We start from the raw sequence: 6,000 nt of genomic DNA on the forward strand, positions 1-6,000 counted from the left end.
CTCAGAATTAAGGTGTTTCCTGGCCTAAGTATGGCAGCAGGGTGGCAAGGAGAAGGGCTTTCCCCAAATAGTGTTTGTAACCAGGAGAAGGACATGGCCAAGTCAGTAGAGCTGGAGGAGTGCAGGGAGTGCCAGAGGCATCAACGGGTGGTATAATTAAAGACAATACCGACACCTGCTCCCCCTCCACAGGCGCTGGCTGCCTAATCTTTTCCCAATAAAAGGAAATTAGTTGGCAAATTGTGTCTCCTGTTGGCCTGCCTTCTTTTGTCTGTGGAGCTGCAGCTCCCTCTCCCCAGGAGGCCTCATTCACCTTCACAGCGATTGGAGGGGGCGGTCTGCTTTGTGGGGCACAGACACCAAGTCTCTTCTGTTCCCTGCTCACAGAAAGCTCTGGGGTCTGCCTTCTGGGGGGTGGGCAAGGGAGGAGTCTCCAGACCTCTTTCTAGAAGTAGCCTAAGTTCCTAATGCCCTTACCTCCAGACCCTTCACAAGAATCATTTGGGGGTGCAGCCAAGGAGACAAGATGTCATTGGGAATTTTTAAAATTTCCTAGAAAATCATTAAGTTTTATATAAAGAGGCATAAAACAATACAAGACATAACATCACAGCTTAAAAAGTAAAACATGACCAGAAGAAACCATTATCTCGAATTTGCACTTCTACTCTACATAGGCATAAGACCTAACTGGGCATTCTTCACTGTCCTCTATGTGCATGACATTGTGCTGAGCTCTCTGGAAAGGATACAAAAGCACACAAGAATGTGGGTGATGACGACGAAGAGATGAAGGAATAGATAGCTAGAACTCTTGTGCTCATACTGTAAATGGGGTCACATGAGGAAAACGAATCACAAACCGAGCAGTGCAGGTAGGGTTAAGGGGCCTTTCAGGCAAGTAGGAAGAATATGGACTTAGGCAAGCTTAGGTTTGAATCTTGGTTTCTGCTATTTCCAAGCCATGGAACATAAGACAAGTTACTGACCATTTCTGAGCTTTATCTAGAGAAGGGTTGTTGGGAGGTTGAAATTATACTATGTGTGCAAGATCTGGCACAGTATAGGACTCCCAAAAATGTTAGTTTCATCTGCAGAGATGCCAGCTGAGACTCACAAAACCTTTGTGCATTTTCCCCCATAAAGTGACCTTTATAATTTGCCAGTGGCCCACCCAACTCTCAAACATTATTTTCTGAGGTCACAATTTAGAAGAGAGATGTGAGGAGAAAGGCAAAAGAGAGACAAGTCAGGAGTCGTCATTCCTAGGGGATCTGGATAGAGATCATATCCCCTCCTACATCCATATCATTTCCTGGGGAAAAACTGAGCCTCTTCGGTTCTGCCTGGTCTAAATCCAGCAGTTCCCTGGTTACCCACCTCCGGGCTTTGTGATTGGTTGCCTGTGGTATGGGGGAGGAGGGCTGGAAGGGAAGTAGGCAGCTGCTGGAGCAGCAGCATCCCTTAGTCCCGGGCTCCTGTAGGGGGAGAGGAAAAGAATAGGGGTGAGCAGTGGAGGGAGCCATTTCTCTTCCTGACTGCAACCTCTGTGCTCACAGCCCAGGTTTCCCTGGAATCCTGGGGCCTCATTGGCCAGGGGCTCCACAATGCTGGATATTTTCATCCTGATGTTCTTTGCCATCATAGGCCTGGTCATTCTGTCCTACATTATCTATCTGCTCTAGTGGCCTGGAGCCTGCAGCCGGGAGCCTACAAGAGAACAGCTCAGAGGGGAAGGATGAAGCCGAACCACGGAGTACCCGCCTCGCTGACGCGCCTGTGGATTTGTGATTCTGGTCATAATTTCGGGTATTGATTCAGAAAGAAAATAGAGTTTGTTTTTCTATTTTTTTTTTCTCAGATGCATTAATGTAATATGTCTCAGAGCACTCTGAAAAGAATAAGGAATGCCAACTTTTTTATTTGAGACCTAGTTTAAAATAAGATGTTTAAAATTAAAAATAAAACCCACAGTGCAAAGGGTTTTTAGGTAGGATTGGTTGGGAGTGGTGTGCATAGCAGGGAAGGACTTGGTTTCTTCAGGTTAGGTGCTCACACTACAAGTTGTTCTTTTTCTCCAGGTATTTAAAGGTTAAACATCTTACTGTGCCTGCAGAGTGGTTTAAAATTGTGCTTGCATTTATTAGTAACTCATTTTCACTTAGGATGAGACAGCAAACAAAATTTACTTGGGTTGAGGGGTGGAGGGTGGCGGGGGACGTCCATTCTTTCCCAGCTGTGGGGTTTGGCAGGGAGGAGGGAGGAACTCCTAAATCTTCTCCTCGTTCATGACCAGTACTCAGGAGCTTATACCTTTGCTGCTGTTCCCATCTGAGCCTTTTTGTTTCTGGGTTTTCCACAGTTCCTGGTCTCCAGTCCAACAAGAGGCCTCTCAGCAACAACAGCAGTCCGGCTGCCTAGCAGACCTCTTCCAGAACCTTCCGGAGATGGTTAACCCCTGGCAAGAAAGGGGCTTTTTGAGCTCAGAGGCAGAAGTGCTCGGCTGGCACATCAGGAATTCATGGACACAGCTGGCAGAAACTGCGTGCGTTTGAGCTGTAGATAAAGGGCCTTGAGAGCACAGAAAGCTGAAATGTAGACTCATTAAAATTACCATGGAGAACTGTTCAAAAATGAATGTTAATAGCCTTTCCTTAGGTCTGTATATTATGATAAAATGTTATTTCCTTTTCTCCTCTCACATGCAGGGGTTGTTCAACAACTTTGTAAATTCAAGTGCACATTGTCTATCCTCATCTACAAAACAGTCACTTTAGCCCTGTCTTCACAGATTGCACAATCTGGGGTTCTGTGGTTTCCCTTATCTCACTCTCTAGCCAAAAGGAACTTGTCATTTGAGATTTTAAGATTTATAATTTCTTCTCCACCTCATCCCACTTGTGCCCCAGCTTCTCATTTAAAGAGAGAAACTGTTATATAGTCCTCATTCTTTGTGCCTGAATAAATTATAAATTATTGAAATAAGATGGTTATACTTACTATTTGGGGAATAGCTCTCTTACTCCAAAATGAATGTTTATACTTTGTCAAATGTTCCTTTTCTGAAAGAACATTTCAACATATTTCTCTGTCCAATTAGGGTTGAAGAAACCATAAACATGGTTTGGAGTCCAGAGTAGAATTTGCCCCCAGATCTGTGGTATATGTTCGTTCAAAAAGTCTATCATCATCATTCTACATTTGCTTTTCTCTTTTTGCTTAAACATAAACAAGGATAAAGATTTAATTAACAGCTTTTATTGTCAATAACATTGTGTTCAGTTTCCATGTTTTAAAAACAAATAAATTTGAGGCAATATTATATATGTCACAAATAAAATGGAAAATTTGCATTTTAAAATTCTGACCAAGAAAAATCACTGTTCTGGACATTTTGTCTCTGCAAAAAACAAATTATATTACCTTCGATAAGTCATTTAACCTTTATGGCTTCAGATTATTCTGTCAAATGGAAGGGCTGGTCTAGAAAATTCTGTCAAATGAAAGGGATGTCTCTTTCCATCTTAAAATTCTAGAATTCCAGGATGCATTGTCTTGGGAAAATACATCTTTGAGAATAGAATTCCCATGGAACAAACTCTTAATAGTTTACCAGTAGTCTCTTTCCACTAACCTTCTCCAGCACAATACTTAATAATAAAAGCTCAATAGCAAAATCTTTTCTGGCCCCAATAGCTATATTGTGAGGAAAATATGGCAACAACTATCCCAAACATATATTATATGAATGATAATTTGCCTAAATTGTTTAGGGAATATTAACAAATGCAATACTATATGGTATAGGTGACAAAAAGGTAATCTGACAGATACACTAATGCAAGGAGCATGGCTCTGAAAAATAACACATTCAGAGAGCATCTTCAGTTATCTGTGGAGTCCTTGATGTGATGTTTTCCACTAATATCCTCCTCTGACTCTTTGGCATAACCTTGTGTTTCAACTTAAAATTTTCCCAAGCTTTTGGCTCTATCGCCTTACGTAGGTGATGTGGGCAAGTGACAGTATTTTGGAGGGGTCCAAGTTACGCAGTTAATCATGGTGGTGTAGATCTTCATGGTATAGTCTCTAAGTAACCAAGTTTGCTCTGAAATCCTTTATGAGGACAAGGCTCTTCAGTCTGTATCCATACAAAGTTGAAACAACTAATCAATTCAGTGAAAAAATAATTTAATTTCTGTTATACTTCAGTTATACACCAGTTATATACACCAGTGATAATACTGGGCACAACATAAGGGCAGAAAGATTACTCATCTTTTCATTAATTGTGAAATATCATGGCTTTAAAAAATAAATACTTTAACTTTGGAAGAAATTTTATGGCTTTGTATCTATAACTATGCTATAATAAGCCAGTTTATAACAGTGCTTTACTGTTTGTCATTTCAATAACTTTTTCAAAAATTTCACATTTAAACTGTTTGTATATTGGCACCTTAAAATATAATAAAACATAAAAAATTACTTATGTAACATAAAGTTTTGTATGAATTTTATATATTGGTGTCACAGGGCAATTGTGCCTATGATTGTACTTGCCTCTTATTGATGTAGTGAAAACATCTCTGAAGGACTGTAAATTGCTTAGAAAAAAATTAGTGTGACATAATACTAAGAATCATAACACTGATACATGCTTTCTTGGTGAAAATAGGAGGTTGGAGTGGAAAAGTAATATATTTTATTTCAGAAGAAAGCATTACTAAGAGAATATATTTTGGGAAATAGTTAAATAATGGAGAGGTTAATATTACTAAGTGAGAACCACCTAAGATTCACTGTTCTGGGTGTATGGAATCAAACCCAAACTTTCATGATATTAATTTATTGAATTTCAGAAAACTTGCTTTTTAAAAGTCTTAAATTTAGAATTATTTAGACTGCAAAAGTCCTTAAAATATCATTTTAGTTTTAAATTACTAAAAAATAATGGGAATTAAATTTTCCTTAATAAAGTACTTAAGTTTAGTTGAAGAGAAAAATTGTGTTTGTAAATTACATGTTAAAGCTTTATCAAACTAAATATTTGCTTGGCCTAGATTAGCCTCTTCTAAGTCAGTTTTGCTCCATCTACTTTAAACAAAAATAAGATCAAAGTCATATATAAAGGGAGAAACAGAAGTCATTGAACAACTTCTATTATAAAATTAACATGCTAAGACAGATACATTTAGAAATATTTAAGAACCTTTTTGTTTTTAGAAAAACACTGCAAGATCTTATAGTCATGGGAAATTGCAAGTAATCCATAATACTTGATTACGTATTTTGTTTTTTGAAACTGGTATTAAACTAAGATAAGTAGCATTTCTAGTTTAGGAGCAACTGGATTATTAATTGCTTGAGGATTTGATCTCCAAACTAATAGCAAAAGAGTAAAGATTACTGTTCTACTTATAGATTACTGTTCAGTTTATAAGTTGTTGCTAGTAAACTAAATTATTTAATTTTTTACACACTGTAATATTAAGCATAGGTATACATATATATAAATATAGAGCTATTTGCAACATTATTTTATATTAAACCATTTCATTTTCTGATCAGAGCAGAGCTATAATTACAGCTTATGTAAAGATAAGTTCCTGCACAAATAAACACTTTAAAAGCATTATACACTTTATGATTTATTATAAGGACAAATTCTGAACAAGATGGAAATGTTTCTAATTTTAATTTTATTTTATTCATATGAATAAATAACAAATTAAATAAAATTTAGCAACTATTAAATATTTAGGTACCAAAGACATTTTACCATAAATACAATATTTTTAAGTGACAATACATATTTTTCAGTTTTATGCGCCTTCAAGAAAACAGTGATCATAGAATGTCTACAAGTATAATTTTTTTTTAATTCAACAGGCTTTCAAGTGCTAAACAGTTTGTATTAAAAGTCTCCAGTTACTTGAAACATTTCCCCAGGCAATATTTGCTTTCTTGATGAAAAAAGAAGTGTTTCTAGCTAGTCCT

This window comes from Choloepus didactylus, chromosome 18 (assembly GCF_015220235.1).
Source record: "Choloepus didactylus isolate mChoDid1 chromosome 18, mChoDid1.pri, whole genome shotgun sequence".
Taxonomy (NCBI): Eukaryota; Metazoa; Chordata; class Mammalia; order Pilosa; family Megalonychidae; genus Choloepus; species Choloepus didactylus.